At 42.6% G+C, this 16799-nt stretch overlaps 1 long non-coding RNA gene across 1 annotated transcript; it reads right to left on the bottom strand.

The window, feature by feature from the left end:
* Positions 1-6934: 6934 nt before the first annotated feature.
* LOC120315851 lies at positions 6935-16556 on the bottom strand. The gene is made up of 3 exons (XR_005558798.1): positions 16516-16556; positions 9100-9198; positions 6935-7033 (listed from the first exon to the last, which is right to left on the bottom strand). It is a non-coding gene; the product is annotated as an uncharacterized LOC120315851 (long non-coding RNA).
* Between the last annotated feature and the right edge of the window lie 243 nt (positions 16557-16799).

Genomic DNA, 16799 nt, shown 5'->3' with positions numbered 1-16799 from the left:
TTTGCTCTTTTTATAGACTGAGGATCAGGTTTATAGCAGGCCTGGGAAAACTGTCTTCTGGTAGGAACCATGCAAAAACTGGCTGGGGCCTCAATCTTGACCTTTTTTTGGCCCTGCTCCTCAGACTTGCCTCCTTACTTTAAGTACTACTGAAGATCTTGTAACAAATTACTTGAGCTTTGTAGCTTTGTCCTTCCAATGGTAATTCAAGGACCTTAAAACCAGGATGAGCAATTCGCATCTTCAGAGATAGAATGGCAGCGTGTGAAGGTGAGTGAGTTTCTTGCCTTTCACGTTTCCCCATCAATCTTCAGTTATGGTTCCTTTCAGAAATAATTTCTCTGGAAGGACTTGTGACAAATAAGGGAGAAGGACAAAAGAGATGAACAACCGTTGGGTTTTTTAAGACAGTAGCATTGACTGAGGCCTTATCTTAAGTTCCTGCTGGAAATGTGGGGTATAAATCTAATTCATGAGTAATCACTGACCAAGGACTTAATGTGCAACTTGGAAAGGATAGCCTCTTTTTCAAATACGAGACACCATCAAGCAGACCTAATGCAAAGATACCTTCATAGGAATTTCATAGTCCAGTCTGAACAATCGTTGTTGTTTCCTTGCCTATGTTCCTGAATTCTGATTTATTTTTGATCTGCCCATCTAGTCTCTACCATGTTTTCCCCAAAATAAGACCAGGTTGGAGATAAGAGACAAAGTCATCCTTGAAAAGTCCCTGGTGTTCCCCCCCTATTTGCTAGGCCATTTGGAAAGAAATTACTCAGTTTCTGACTGGTTCCTTTTATTCCTAAGTCCCCATTTTAGGTTGAGAAGGGGGAGGAAGAATAGGAGAATGAGAGAGAGGGGGGGGAGGGATGAGCAAATATACAAGTCCTGCTTTCTACTCTTTGCAACCATGTCTTCTCTCAACAAGAGGAAAGAAAAAAAAGGATGTTTGTGGTTCTGAGTGGGTGTATGTCAAAAAGGAAAACATGCTCCATGACATGGGATTTTTTTCTGCCAAGAGACATGTCTGAGGATCAGACACTTGCCTCACTGATGCTGGGGGAGGTGGGGGGTAAGGGGTGGGGGATGTTTTGGCCGAGTGACGAAGCTGGAAAACTGTTGCCAAACTCTTGGCAAGACCGTGAAGTGGACTTCGGAACAAAAGGGTCGATTGGACTGAACAGATGAAAGGCCTCCATTGAGTTCTGCTGCTGTCAATCTGGCCACCCACCCACCTACCCACCCACCCATTTGACATTCCTCTTCTCGCTGGCTTCCTGCATCTTGCTGGAGGGCTGACCAGAACTTCTCCAAGCTGTATTTTATGCAGATACAACCTGGTATGTCCACGGTACATCGCAGGGGATGAAATGTCCCACAGAGAGAGAGCAGGCTCTGGGAAAGAGGCCACTGGTCTCCAGCTTCAAAGTTTGTCCTCCTAAAGTGGTGGAAGTCATCTTCTCCAGATTCAGGGGGACAAGACGAATGGTTCTGGCAGTTTGCTACTCAGGTTGAATAATAAGAGATTTTGCTTCCTGTTGCCCGCCCTTGTTCGCTTTCCAAGGAGAAGACCACACCCCCTTTTTGTCTTTCTACCAAAGATGAAAGTTAAGATGATATTTATGGGTGTCTGCTGAGGCAAGGGTGAAAAACATGGCCCCAAAGTGTGATGCAACACAAACGCTGCCCATTTTATACTTGGTCACTTTATTGTGGGCAAAGACAGGTGAAAGACAGAATTTGCACTGGGATGTCACAACACATCTTTGCTATGAAATCTCGGCTTGTTGATGATAATTCTGGATGGTGAGAGCCTCATCACCATCCATCCAGCAAAATCTCATATTGGAAACCTTCCAGAAGATGTGTGGACCTTTCCCCCCACCTATATTCACCCCAAAAGAATGCAAGAGAAGGAAATTTAAAGATTGGCTCCTATTAACTAGATGGGACATTGAAGCAAGACATCCCCACAAAATCCAGGTGCTTGGCAACGGACACGTACTTATGATGGATGCAGCATATCAAGTGATCACCATTTGCAACCCTCCCAGCAAGGAAACTCAATGAGGGAAGCCTGGTTCTCATTGAACAACTACAGCGATTCATCTCAAAGCTTAATAACCACCTGGCTTAGCAACAGACATCCTGGTCCCGGATGTAGTTGTTAAGTCAAAGATTACCAGTATGCAATGGTGGCCAACAGGCTGAGAGTTCCAATTCAGCTGCAAATCAGGGTCTGCAGGCTGCACCCTCACAGTTGCGCTGGCCCGTGCACTCCCATGGAAAAACAACAACAACAACAACTCATGTTTGCTTCTTGCTTTTCAAAAGACCTGAGTTATTCCATCTTTTCCCCTTCAAGAAAGGAAGAGAAGAAAGTATGGATTGGCTTCTCCTAAGTAGGTGAAATATTAATGCTGGACATCTAAAGGTCTAGAGAAAAGAAATAACCCCAGTGGTTACAATCCCAGCCCTTTTCTTGTTGTTTACAATTATTGCCACCTCAGACACACACACACACACACAGAGATAGACAGACAAACAGACGCAGAGATACAAACCAATCTTGGTGCTTGTGTTGGGCTTTGATGTCTTCTTGGCTTGGCAGTCTTTGATCCACTTTGTCTCACAAAGTTGGTAACCTGACCTACTTTGCCTTCTAACCTGCTACCAAACCCACCCACCCCCTTCCTCGCCGCTTCTTTCAAAGCCCCATCCAGCCCTCTTCTTTTCTTTCATCTGTCTTTTGGACAAGTGTGTATACAAGGTCTGCCACAAAGAGACTACAGTGTGGAAACAATGGTCCCCAGAAATGGAGACGTTCCTCCCCTGCCCCATTACTGTACCCGGAACCAGAGTGGAATGAGAGCAGAGAAGGTTTTTGAAAGCATCTTCTCCAGCTGTTTGAAAAAAAAAAAATCTGCAGTTGTCATAATACCCAAGGAATGCGCAGCTATTTTGAACACACCTCGCCATAGGCAGCCCATGCATGAACCAAATATTTCAAATTCAGGGAATTCCTTTTGACCTTTTGAGGGACCCTCCTTGTCACATCCTTCAAAGTACAATGCTGAGTTTGGATGAAGAACTGGGTTGATTAAAGCCGGGAAGGGGACTGTGTTCCCTCCAGAATAATGAGATTGGAAGGGCCAATTTCCCTAGGACCATGTTCTCTCCAGAGTAATATGTTAAGGTTGATATGATGGGAGGTGCTAAGTCATGGAGTGGGTGGAGCCTGTCCGATGGGAATGACCAGGTCCACATGCAATAGTCCAGTTAAACTGATTTATTGGTAATAGCTTTTGTAGATGAATCTTCTCAATTAGTGGTTAGCACCCACTTGAAGTTAGATAAAGGTCAATGGAATCCAGTGGGGGTTGGACTTAGTTCCCTTGTGGCTACATAGGAATTCTAGGCTGATTCCTCTTTTGATTCCACCCCCAGGTTCTGCCATCTCTTCTGCCATCTACATATCTCCTTCCTCTCCTTCCCTATCTCCATTCCTTCCTTCCTTCCTTCCTTCCTTCCTTCCTTCCTTCCTTCCTTCCTTCCTTCCTTCCTTCCTTCCTTCCTTCCTTCCTTCCTTCCTTCCTCACTCTCTTCTGGAAAAAAATATCCTAAGCAAATTTCTTATTTCTTCTTTATAAAGGTTCATTGACTAGGTGCTGCAAACTATATATCCTGTGAGGGAGGTCTTGATTCTTAATTTATGAGAGGGACGTGAAGGTCACAATCCATTATTAGCACAAGACAGGAGGCCTTTGAATGTGAGATCCAAGCCGTGAAGCTTGAAGCTAAAAAAAGCCTAATTTTTCGTATTTTCGTGGCTAATAAGCTGTGAAACTGTCAAAAGGGATGCCTTGAACAAAATTGCTACTTAAGGGCCGAGCACATTATTTGTCTGCTCAGTTAATTTATTCTTTGGAGTTCTGCTGTTCAACTAAAACACTCCAGCTGCTATAAGAATGGTAAGATGTAAGATATAAATTAAAGATGTCCTTCAGTTGAGCCGAACTCCTAGTGATGGATTTTTGCACAGTTTTCTATGGATTGTGGAAGGGTTTCCCATTACCTATTCTCTGGAAGTTTTCTGAGTTCTCAGTTTTCCAAAAGGATTAGATCTGCCTATTGATATACTAACAGATCTGGCCATATTTTGGAATGCAGCTATCGTGTAAGAAAGGGCTACAGCAGAGTGAGCAACCTGCAGTTTGAAGAATGTACATGACTTTCAATTCCTCCTCATGACCCTCCTCTTCTTTCCTCCTGCTTCCTATTCCTTCTCCTCTTTCTTCTCTTCTTTCTTCTACTTTGCCTTCTCCTTCTCATTGTTCCAACGAACACATTATAAATATTTAGAGAAAGATTATGGCTGCACATGGTTATAGTACTGGGATTTTTTTTTTTTAAAAAAAAGAATTGTTATCTATCATTTGGGTCTTTTTTTTTTTTTTAAAAAAAATGAAATTCCGTTTTCCTTTCTGTGTTATCTATAGGTCTTTCACTTCTACGTCAATTGTTAAATTTGTCACTTACTATATGCAGCCAGACTGTTATTAATGGTTTGTTTATTGAAACAGGGAGTGGCAGGCTAGAACGTAAAGGCGTCTATGTATATGTTTACATATGTGTGTTTCAGTGTCTGAAAAATTAGCTAACCATCCTGAACTGGAAGCATTAATAAAAATCACTGTGATGTAGGCACTAATTTTTCAAATTAGTCTTAACCCACAGTGTGGAACCTCTACATCGAAACTTGACTAAGAACAGAATCAGGAACAAGAACAATTCAGAAAATCTTAATCCGTGATAGGCATTACAAATTAGAAACCCTGTTTGACTGATTTGGTCATTCATTGATTAGAGTTGAATTTTTGAAGCCACTACTGCCCTGATGATGTTACCTAGTTGGGTAATGAAAGATCTGTAAGAACTCCTCCTCCTCCTCCTCCTCCTCCTCCCCCCCACATACCCCACTCCATTCTAGCAGTGATAATGTTACCTAGCTGGGTTATGAAACGTCTGCAAGAGCTCCACCAATCTCAGAGAGCACCAAGAACCAATTCAACCTTAAGTTACAAATATTCTCTTCTGTCAGAATCCATTTATTGTTTTCTCCCTGACCAAACACGTCCATTTTGCTATTTCCTCCAGATTTAACATTTTCACCATCCACTCCTCCATGGTGGGAATCTCAGTACTATTCCATCTTGATTATAAACATTTCCAATCACACCACCGAGCACTCTGGGAGAAGAACATTAGATCTGTCCTTTTGACAGCTTCTTTTTTTACTTCATTTTGCAGAGAGAAGCTGGCGTTATCAAAGGTCAAGTAGTCCAGAGCCATCCTGGTCAATCCTGTCTCAGCAAAATGGAAGTGAGGAATGAAGATCTACGCTTACAACTGCATTATTTATCTTCATCCCCCAAGCTCTGAGAAAAATACTTTCCATTTACAGACGTATGTAGCAGTTTCAGATATTTATCCACCCCATCTTAATGGACCACTCTCTTTTCCATCTGCTGAGCAGGAGCTTGCATTAATATTAATCCCTTTGGCAGATAATGGAAGCTCTCTAGATACGTTGCAAACCTCCAGGTATTTCACAGAATTTCTACCATGCACCACATAGTAAAGGTTTTGTATCTCCACTGTTGACGATGCACGGGTATTATGTTTCCTCCCTTTTTAAACCCTCCAACCTAATTTACGACCCAAGTTCAACCAGTTGTTCACCAAGCTTTTGCTGCCATTAAATGGAGGAATGTTGACCGAACTGAGTGGTCTCCATCACGGTTTGCTAATATTAGAAGATCAACCTGCACTAATGTTGGATCAATTTGGTTCTGGATTTATTTATGCCAGCACGATTAAGTCAAGAGTTGTATGTTTGCAAATTCAGGGCTGTTGTAGACTGAAAGTTTTACAGAGGAGCTAGAGAAATGATAGGGGGGGGTGTGTCTTGGCTTGAATTATTCATGAGCCCCTCGGCTGATTGGGGATGGATCTGATGCTGACCAAACTTTGAAAGCTGCTGTCTTTGTCATTAGCACAGATGTGGGGACGGCTGCTTTCTTCTCCCAGATTTAATTCTGTTTGTTTACTACCCTGGAAGCACTAATCCTGAAGTGAAAGCTTAGATATTTTGAACTCGTTTGAAAGGTGAGGGCCACTGGAAAAAATATGAAGACTTGAAAGGAAGTTGAAGGCCATCAAAAGGTAGCAACTGTAGATGAAGGGGGAACCGTTATGGACCTCCAAGAACACAAAGCAGCAGTTACTGATATCCTGGCCATGTGATGCCCTGGACTCGGAAGACATAGACACAGCCAATTTATCCAAGACCTCAGGCCATAATATAGGATTGGGGGAAGGAAAGTCTTAGGACATCCCATGAGTTCTTCAAGGTAGACCAGATTAGGAAGCCAAAGATCTTCCTTCCTTCCTTCCTTCCTTCCTTCCTTCCTTCCTTCCTTCCTTCCTTCCTTCCTTCCCTCTTCCTTTTGCTGCCTTCTTTCTCCTTCCCTCTACCCTTCCTTCCTTCCTTCCTTCCTTCCTTCCTTCCTTCCTTCCTTCCTTCCTTCCTTCCTTCCTTCCTTCCTTCCTTCCTTCCCCCTTCCCTCTTCCTTTATTGCCTTCTTCTTTCTCCTTCCTTCCTTCCTTCCTTCCTTCCTTCCTTCCTTCCTTCCTTCCTTCCTTCCTTCCTTCCTTCCTTCCTCCTTCCCTCCCTCCCTCCCTCCCTCCCTCCCTCCCTCCCTGGACCTACATAGCAATCCAATTCCAATTCCTTTTTTAAAAAATGACAAGAAAACTAGGAATTGGCAAAAGTTCATCCGAACGATACCAAAATTATTATTTTGTAACTGTTGAGCAAGGGAGGAGACAGGATGTGGTGGAGAAAGACTGGCATGTAATAACCCGAATGATGGATTAATAAAAATGCAGCCAGGTTTGACTTGCCTTTTCAGTGGCAACGATTCCAGCATGTAGTTGCTTGTCTGAAGTTCTAGCTATTTATTTCTGGCTAGAAAAAGAGGAAAGAGGGGGTTTGTATTTAACTCTCTCTTCAACTCACCAGGTTTCTTCTGAACAGTTATTGTTGCTTTTAATATTTGTTAGATTTATACCTCGCTGTTCCCCCAGGAGCTCATCCTATTGTCCCAAAGGTGCTTTTCCAAGAGGCAATTGGAGTGCCTTCCCTTGCGTCCTTCTCAAAAGTAGTCTTTCTTTGGATAGCTCTTATTTTACTCTTTTGTGGTTGTTGAGAGACAAACTCATTGATTAAGAAGAGCTATGCTAGTCTAAAAAAAGATCTCTATTAATCCACCATATTTGAATAAACAGCCTCTCATCTGCTCCTGGTTTACTTTTTTCTGCTGAGAGAAAGAGAGAAGACCCCTATCTTTCAATGAGATTTTTTTTTTCTTACGATGCTGGCCAAAATTCCCTTGGTGACAGAATAGTCCTCCTGTTTCCAGTCAAGATATTTTGGGAGCAATTGAGCCAACGAACTTGAAAGGAACCCTTAAATTTCTAAACCTTTGGCCACCTTCCTTAGGTGGACTCATGTTTAAGCACTTTAAGGAAGAGCAGAAGGCCACGGTCTCCATGGAAGCCTACAGAGATAGGCAACTTTGGTCCTTCTTGATCCCTCCTCTTCTCACCACCATTAGACCTGCATCTTGCTCTTCTGTGTGAGGTTTGCAAGACCCTCAGCATTTCCTTCCTTCTTGTTTAGAAAAAAAAGAGAGACCATATCCCTGAAGCTTGCACACTTGAACAAGAGTTCATTTGTTTGCATGTGGAGGGTGGTTGCATTGTTAGAAAGCCTATATCAAAGGGACTTACATAAAGTTAAAACACAAAGAAAAAAATTGACGTTGTACAGAAGGGCATCAGGGAAAGATTTCTTTCAGAAAAGTTACCGATGTTCTGTAGAGTTATGGTGGATTCTCAGAGTAATAGTCTGTTTCCTTATAGCTATACATAACTCTACGAGCATTGAAGCCCTCATTCTTGGAAGATATTTTTTTCCCATCAGGCAATTCATTCCAGTAAATGTGTACAGTCCCTGCCAAAGGAAAACTTGGGTTAGCCCAACCCATCAATTCTGGTAGGTTGAAGCATCCAAGCCAATGTTGGCAAAGTAGCTTCGGTCTATCAATGTGGGAAGAAACAATCCGCCGGTCTTCAAAGCTTGAGCTTTATAACCAATCTGAAGTTGAGCAGCAGGTCATCTGAAGTTCAGGAGATTCTTTAGGATCATCCATGGAATTTGGAATCCAGTTTGAGGTGTACAAAACTTGGATAGTTGGTGGCATTGGCAGGAGAAGGCTCTTTGGGAAATCCAAAGGTGTTGGTATTTTTTTTTGGTAAAAGGAAACTGGATTTTCTCTGTTTTGCTTGAAGGCGTTTCGCTTCTCACCCAAGAAGTTTCTTCAGTTCTGACTGAAGAAGTCAGCATTTGAAGAAGCTTCTTGGATGAGAAGCAAAACGTCTTCAAGCAAAACAAAGGAAGTCCGGTTACCTTTTGAAAAAAGTACCTTTGGGACAGCCATAACCTGGATCGCTGAGGATCTCCATAGACACTCTTTGGAAAAATGTTGCCCCCAATGTAGCTTGGTTTTGATGCTATCATGAAAGAGATGGTTCCTCATCTATTTTAGAGAGTTGTTTTGTTTTCTTGGGAAGTCCCACGCTTCAGACAAGCTTTCCCCAGTCTGATACCCTTAACATTTCAAATTGAACTTCTAACTTCCCTTAACACCAACCAGCATGGATTCCTAAACATGGTTATGCGGTAGAGTGCATGCATTGAAAACTAAAGACTACTCTCTCTTAAGATATCTCCCTTTCCAAAACTAGAAATAAGAGCAACGTCTACTTCTCATAAGAAGGAATGTACAAGAAGAAACAAGGATGCTGAGATCACTGTGGCCAGGCTACCACACTTATGATTTCAATTTTCTTTTAAATTCAAGATTGGGTCCTCTCTAGTAGGACAAACCTAGTGTAACCAGTTGATCGTCTAGAGATTCTTGTATTCCTTCATTTTTCACCCCTCCATTTCCCAATGACTGATTTACATACCTAAAACCATCTGTTGAAGTGTCTGGAATCTGACCTTGCTCAGATCTTCTTGATTCTCTGGAATCCTATGCCGATCAATTCAGATGGAGGCCAGAAAGCCTTTAAAAAGCAGAAAGAAAACCATATCTCAATTATTTCCCTCATCTTAAGATGCCACAAGCTTTTTTTCCAGACTTGACAAATGATAACGGGCTCCATGGGAACATCTAGAGAGCTTTCTGCAAAAGGTGTTCATGAAAAGGCAGGGATAAAACGTAGGTCCATCAAACAGAAGCAGTTGCTTCTGCTCCTACTGTAGACGGCCTAGGGTTTGTTCCCAGTTGCCTCTTCCGTCAGCATACTGTCTGAATCTTACAAATTTTTTTTTTCAGTGAAGAATGTGGACATCTTTGAAGGGGAGGGTGGATGACAGAACGTCATTCCTTCAAAGCAGAGGGTCAGCTTACAATGCGAATTGAGATGAGTGGGGAAGAACACTACCCTTCCAGTTTCATATTTCATAAGAGACGCATCTTGACATTTGACAGAGCAGAATCTGAACTTTCCCAATCTTTAATGGCATGGGGATGGGGGAAATGTAAGAACAACAAAAATAAAAAATAAAAATAAAATAACCTTGAAGGAACATGATGGGAAAAAAGCATGCCAGAAACATAAAATCATCTAAATGAATAGATCTGCCATGGACCAGGAACGGACATTCATGGGCAGCTGGTAGAAAATTCCAAATTCAGGGGCTGGTATCACTAGTTGACAGATTCCCTGCCTCTGATCTTGATCAGTGGTTCTCAAACTATTTGATCTAATTCTTCTTTTCCCTGCTCTAAAATAATGACATTACCCTACCTATCACCTACTCGCCTCCCAAAATCCAGAAGTATTTCGGCAATAACGATCTAAAACGGATATCCTGCAACATTAAAGAGCTTGTAAAACTTTATGGACTGGAGAAAACGAGAGGTACAGAGGAACATCTAGAGAAGTTCTCAACAAGAAAATGGAGATTAAGCTGAGGGTCAAAGTAAGCACACATTTATATCTCGAAAGACTGTTTCTTGGTACCAGCTGGTACATATTCTCTCTCCCACCCACCCATCACCTTTATCTTCTCTTACACAGTTGGCTAAAGGTGGAATAAACCATACAGGCCCCATTGGCATCTTTATCCTTGCGCAAGGTGTTATATATAAGGAGATTTGCTAAAAATGCTTGCTTTCCCCACAAGAGTCTGCCCCTGCTGAGACTACTCATTCATTAGGGATAATAAACATATGTCTCCCGAGATCTCATTTAATCACTCCCAGGGTGAGAACCGGTGGTAAGTCATTTTTTTTCAGTGCTGTTGCAATTTCAAACACTCACTAAACCAACAGTTGTAAATTGAGGACTACCTCAGCTATCATGAACTGATGTTTCGTGATTGGCCACGCCCAATCATGGCAGCCATGTTCTCAATCATCAACTGTCCCCTTGCAACTCCTTTGTGAAGGAGTCTGTTGAGCACTACCAAAGTTCTCTCCAAATCTGTTTATGTCCCCTACAGACTTGACAGAACCAGCATCAAATCTTTTCTCCAATTTGCAGCTTTACGAAGATCCACCACTGATGTTATTCTGTGCAGACATGATTTTTGGAAGCCCTTTAGAGGACAAAACTAATGAGAATTGGGAACAAAAGGTGTCCATGTGATTTTTTTTTGCTCTTGTTTTGTTTATGTCATTTCAAAACTTGGAGATGTGGTGGAACAATCCTCCATCCTGCTGCTTCAACCCGTAACCGCGAGCCAAAAAAATTAAAAACCCCATTATCGGAAGTTAGTCTGTTCCTGGAAAGAAATACATTTCAGTTAGGACAATAAACTTCGGAGCTGAAGCTCTTCCCTCCTGGTTAATTGTTCCTCCATATTGAGAATTTGCATTTTAATATCTCCCTCCTTATTTACTTACTCAGTAAGGGGCAAAGCTTGGCCATTTAAAGTGCTTTACAACTGTGGGTTTAATTGACTATGTCTAATCGCGATTACCCAGATGCATGCAATTAGATGCTTAAGTGCACTTATTAAGTAATAGGTCCTCTGCCTACTTGGACTCTTTTAAAAATAGTAAACATCCATCAGAAAGTTAACTTAGCTCTAACAATACCTCTCAGTCTTTTCAGCTGCCCAAAGGGAAGTTTACAGGAAGGACCTTAGTGGTCAGAGACAGATTATTTCATTTCAGAACCCCTTCCCCTCAACACACACCTGTTAACTGGCTTAATTTACCTAGCACACTACACAGTGCCATAAGATAGTGTAATGGTATGTGGGAAAGACCTTCGCAGATGGGGTGAAGAGATGCTACTTGGGGTATGGTCAGATAAGAAACAGCGTAGCCCAAAGCTATATGATGGGAGGAGAAAAGCTCATAAGGGACCCTCTCTAGTTTTTCAGACTGTAAAGGAGATGGGGGAGATTTGTACTTTCAGACCGGCAAGATTCTGTTCATGTAGTTTTACTATAAATTAGAATTAGTTTAACTGGTTGTGTTTCCTGTCTGGTTTACCTAGCAAGACTGACAGTGAGATGGGTTTTGGCCTAGTGGTTGGGTGCTTCTATCCTTCTGTTGTGTTGTACGAACTCATCCAATAATGGTTTAGTCAAACCAGGGTTCATTATTCTGTCCACACTCAGCTGAGGTCCAACAGGCTTCAGACAGCAATACAAGGCGGAAATTGCTAGAACAAATAGATATTTCACATCCTAGCAACCTTGGATATCTCCCCTCTTCACTGAAAAACAAGAAAGTCCAATTTCCTCCTGAAAAAGCACCGTTGGGACAACCACGATCTGAAGGACTGAGAATCTCCATAGACATTCACCCCTAATTCTGTTCTATTTCAACCAGACAAAGCAAGGCAGGTCAAAACCATTAGGGGTCACTAATGGTCAGGCCAGAAGAAGGTATTTTGGACCACTCCTCTCTCCAGGCATTCCCGGGGTTAAACTGGGTAGATGTTAAGTGAATAGTTGTTCTCCATGCTGGCCTATGGGAATTCAACCTTGCATATTAAATGTGACTCTTGCAGAAGACAAGAAAAGGTAGGTGAGGAACCTGGTGATCATCAAAGGATTCATACAAGTGCCCACAGATGCAACACGTTGCCTCACTTCCTCCAGACAGATGCTGTCATCTCTACCTCTGGGGCTTCCCCAGATGGGGCCCTGGCCTTGAAGGGATAGCTCTTGGGTTCTTCCAACACAAGGTCCATTGTTACAGCAACGCTTCCCCTCGTCTGGAAAAAAAAAATCTGGCGTCAAAGAGGAATAGAATAATTTCCACTCTTTCTGGAAATAGCCCTCCCCGGTCTTTGATGCTGTTCTCTTCTTCTGACGAAAAAAGAAACTGTGAACTGTTCAAAAACAGAACTTCATTGAAGGAGGTGAGTTTCTTCCCAACCCTTTTACTCCTTGGACAATTGTGATCTCTCATCAACCACCAGACACATACTTAATTTTAGGCTGGGTGTGTTTACAGTTGTAGGGCAAGGATTTCAAGTCAATACAATTTATTGTGTGTGAATGAGGAATAACCAAGGTGGTTTGGCATTGAGTGATTCCTTGGTTTCCATGTTGTACCAACCCTTGCCAAGGGCTATCCCAGGTTTGCATCTACACAACATTAAATGTAGACAATCCTTGCACTGCCCTTGAAATAATTTCAGAGGGGGCCCTCATTGTTCACTGGGTACTTTTGAAGCTCTTCTCCCAATTATTAATTAATTACAAGAAGTTGGATCCCAATCTAACTTTGGTTAACTCAGAACACTTAAAAGCCAAAGAGAGGAACTTAGCTGGGAATAAAGCCAAGCTATCTGAAAGCCCGATTCTAAATCTGGATCCAAGCTGTTATATTTTAATTATTGGTGTTTTTAGCCAATTTTCAACTAAGATTAGCACCTGAAGTTACGTACAGTTAGACTGAAGGTTATTTTTTGATATTAACTTTACGTTTCTTTCTTCCTTTGGCATGTTTGAAATGATCTCGCCATCTTCCACCTGCCTGGCTGATCCCTTCAAGGCATTTTTTAATAGACGCCAGCTGGCAAACCATCTTAAAATACACAATCATTCATTATTCTGGTATCTGCAGAAAAATGGCCTTCAGAAGGCCATTTACGCCCAGCTCTAAATAAAATACAATCCCAGTGAGGAATGTGTGCCATTCTGGAGACCTTCCAATTTAGCCCAACTGTTGACAAGCCTGTAACAATAACCTATTGAATCTGAAATCTGAGACAAACTATCACTAGAAACAAAAATAAAGCTGAGAAGATGGGGTTGGGAAGTCCTTAGGAGTGAAGAATATCTCTACTTTAGAGGCCAAGGAGAACATGATGTCCTCCAAGGTCCCTTCCAACTTTGCTATCCTGTTATTCTGCAACGTTCTGAATGCTATTATATCAAACCATCAGTTTCATAATAATTCATCTATGTTCTACCAGTTAAGAAAAATCCACGAAAAGTCTTCGGATTTTGCAAGACTTCCAGACCTTGAGTGGCTTTCTTGTATGTTTTGACCTGAGATGAGATACATCGCTTGCATTCAATCTGCAGCCATAGGACAAACGCAATGTCTCCATTGTGTGAAGCACAGGAGCCTCATTAAAGAGATCCTTGTTTGATCCTTGTCGTAAAATCCAGAGAGTGACTCAACGAGAGGAATCAAGGCAGCTTTCAGTGGCGACATCACGGTTTTATTTGGCAAGGAAGGTGATTCCTCTCCACTCAAGTGCAATTCATGCCTCTCAACAGAGGCAATACAAGCCAGCTACAAGTCAGGAAGACGGTTGATGGTAGAGGAATATCTAAGTGCTGGCCTGTGGTTTTAACAAAAAGCTCACAAGGATGGTGGGCTGACCCTGTCACAGACTCTTCTAGAAAGCTGTCAAAATGGACTTATGTGAGAAACAATATTGGGTATGTAGCTCCCACTTAAAAAGATAGATTGGGTCTCTTTCGCGCAGCCTGGATTACAGAATTGTATGTTTGGATGGTATTTTTAAAGCTGTCCTTAAGTTTGGGAAGGAGGGAGAGAGAGGGAAAGAAAGGAAGGAAAGAAGGAAGGGAGGGAGGAAGGAGGGAGGGAGGGAGGAAGAAAAAAGGGGAAGAAGGGAGGGAAGAAGGAAAGGAAAAGAGAAGGAAGTAAGGAGAAAAGAAAAAAAGAAGGGAGGCAGGCAGGAAAGGAAGAAAGAAGGAATTGTTAAAATGCAGATAAGATTACTGCCTTGGGTAAGACTCCCCCCTCCATCAACAGGTTGAGGCATTGAATGGAGTTGAGCTGGAATCTGTCAACTTGGTTTGCTGTGCAAAACCGTCAATTTTTACCCATGGAGGAGGAACAGAGTGGGAGGGGGGGGGGCGCGTTAGGACACATGCTGGAAATTATCCACCAAGCCAATTGTTCTTTGTGATTTACAGTCAACTGCAGAACATGTAACCTGTTTGGAAACAGCAGGTACGTTTTCAGCAGAGGCTTCCTCAGATCTGCAGCTTTCTTGCAAACCTCTCCCTTTCCTGAGCTCACACACACACACACACACAGAGAGACACAGCAATTTTGCTAGCACCCTCCCAAACCTTCCGCCATTCACCACGCAGCTGACTCTTGTGTTCCACTGTTTTCCTGTGTCTCATCAGTCCATCATTTGCCCACCAACATCTGAAAAAGCCTACAGAGAAGATGATGGATGGGTAACCGTAACAGCTGAGGGATTGGGGGGGGGAGCAACATGATGTCATAATGTTAGGCCTTCCAGGGGGTTTGGAAAAATGTGGCAGATGTTTGCTGCTTTACCAAGGGTCCCATCTATCGCCCACTTCCAAAGTGGGATTAGTTTACAAACCCTGCACCTTCAAAGTTCCAGATTTCACTGGATTATATATCCCATTATATTCAAACCGAGAGAAATTAGCTGGACGCCCGTTCCTTCGCCAGCCAGCCAAGCAAACAATAGAGTGCTTATTGTCATTTTTTCCCCCACACTTATCTTGAGTCAATACAGAGGTTTTGCATTCCTGAAGTTATGTCAAGGACAGCTGTAACAAGAACTATATTCACACCAGTGGCATTTACATGACCCTGGGGCATTGCAACCATCGTAAACACAGGCTGCTTGAAAAGTGCCCGAATATTGATCACATGACTATGAGGAAGCTGTGACGGTCATAAGTTTGAGGAGTTGTAAGTCACTTTTCCTGGTGCCATTGTAACTCCAAACGGTCACTAAATGAATGGTTGTAAGCTGAGAACTTTCTAATAATATTCCATTAATATTATCTATTCTATTCTATTCTATTCTATTCTATTCTATTCTATTCTATTCTATTCTATTTTCTCTTCTCTATTCTATTCTATTCTATTCTATTCTATTCTATTCTATTCTATTTCTATTTCTATTTCACTCCACATTCTCTTCTCTTCTCTTCTCCCCCCCTCCCCTCCCCATTATCCAAAATATATCCCCACCCTTTGCTTGTCTAAGCATTTAACTTACTCAAGAATCACAAAGTGAAGAGAAAGATGATCCCAGCAGGTTTTGTTGGGTGTCTGAGACCACCCAGCCTAAGGACACGCCAGTGTTCATCCCCACCTTTTCTTGCAGCAAACACCTCTTTCTTTCCATCTCCGCTGACATTTCATCAGCATGAAAAGCAAGTCAACGCAGCACTTTGCAAACAGAAGGCCTCAGAGCGAGATTGTCCTGTCAGCATCTTCCATCTTGGCCCATGATTGCGCTGGCCCATCTCAGGGCCGGGAAGCTGAAAAGCCTTTTCATCATTGTACGGACAAAGTCCTACCATTGCCTCTCTTCTCATCAAAGGACATCTTATGTGAAATGTTATTCCCTCCCCCCAGCCATCAACCTTCTCTCCCAGAGAGCCAAAAATTGTCCTCCAATCAGTACATAAACATTTGTCCTATTATTTAGCAGAAGCAAGTCAACCCTTCAGATTCTAGTAATTGGACCCCTGATAATCAGTTTGTCTCCTTGTAACTTTCAAGGAAGGAAGGAAGGAAGGAAGGAAGGAAGGAAGGGAGGGAGGGAGGGAAGGAAGGAAAGAGAAGGAAGGAAGGAGAAGGGAAGGGAAAGGAAAAGAAGGGAAGGAAGGAAGGAAGGAAGGAAGGAAGGAAGGAAGGAAGGAAGGAAGGAAGAAGGGAAAGGGAAAGAAAGGAAGGAAGGAAAGAGAAGGAAGCAAGGAAGGAGAAGGGAAGGAAAGGGAAGAAAAGAAGGGAAGGAAGGGAGGGGAAGGGGAAGGGGAAGGAAGGGAGGGAGGGAGAAAGGAAGGAAGGAAGGAAAAAGAAGAAGGAAGGAGAAGGGAAGGGGAAGGGAAGGAAGACAAACAAACAAACAAAGAAAGATAGATGAGCCCTCTACCATACTATTTTTGCCTCCAGAAGTTGTGGGTGTTCCATCACTGGAGCTTTTCAAGAAGAGATTGGATAACCATTCGTTTGAATTGATATACGGTTTCCTGCTTGAGCAGGGGGTTGGACTAGGCGACCTCTAAAGTCCCCTCCCACTCTTTTATTCCGCTTCCCTGTTGCATCTGCACCAGCCCACTGTAGGCAAGGTGGAAATCCTCCAGCTGCTTCTGAATCCTGATACTCCAGTGGTAAGTTACAACCAGCTAGCTGGTTGGCTTTGGAGAGTTATTGCTC

This window comes from Crotalus tigris, unplaced genomic scaffold, assembly GCF_016545835.1.
Source record: "Crotalus tigris isolate CLP2741 ecotype Arizona unplaced genomic scaffold, ASM1654583v1 scf7180000019173.45859301935:6455823, whole genome shotgun sequence".
In the NCBI taxonomy this organism is placed as follows: Eukaryota; Metazoa; Chordata; class Lepidosauria; order Squamata; family Viperidae; genus Crotalus; species Crotalus tigris.
The sequence above is the reverse complement of the archived record's forward strand: the minus strand, read 5'-3'. Positions and strand labels throughout refer to the sequence as shown.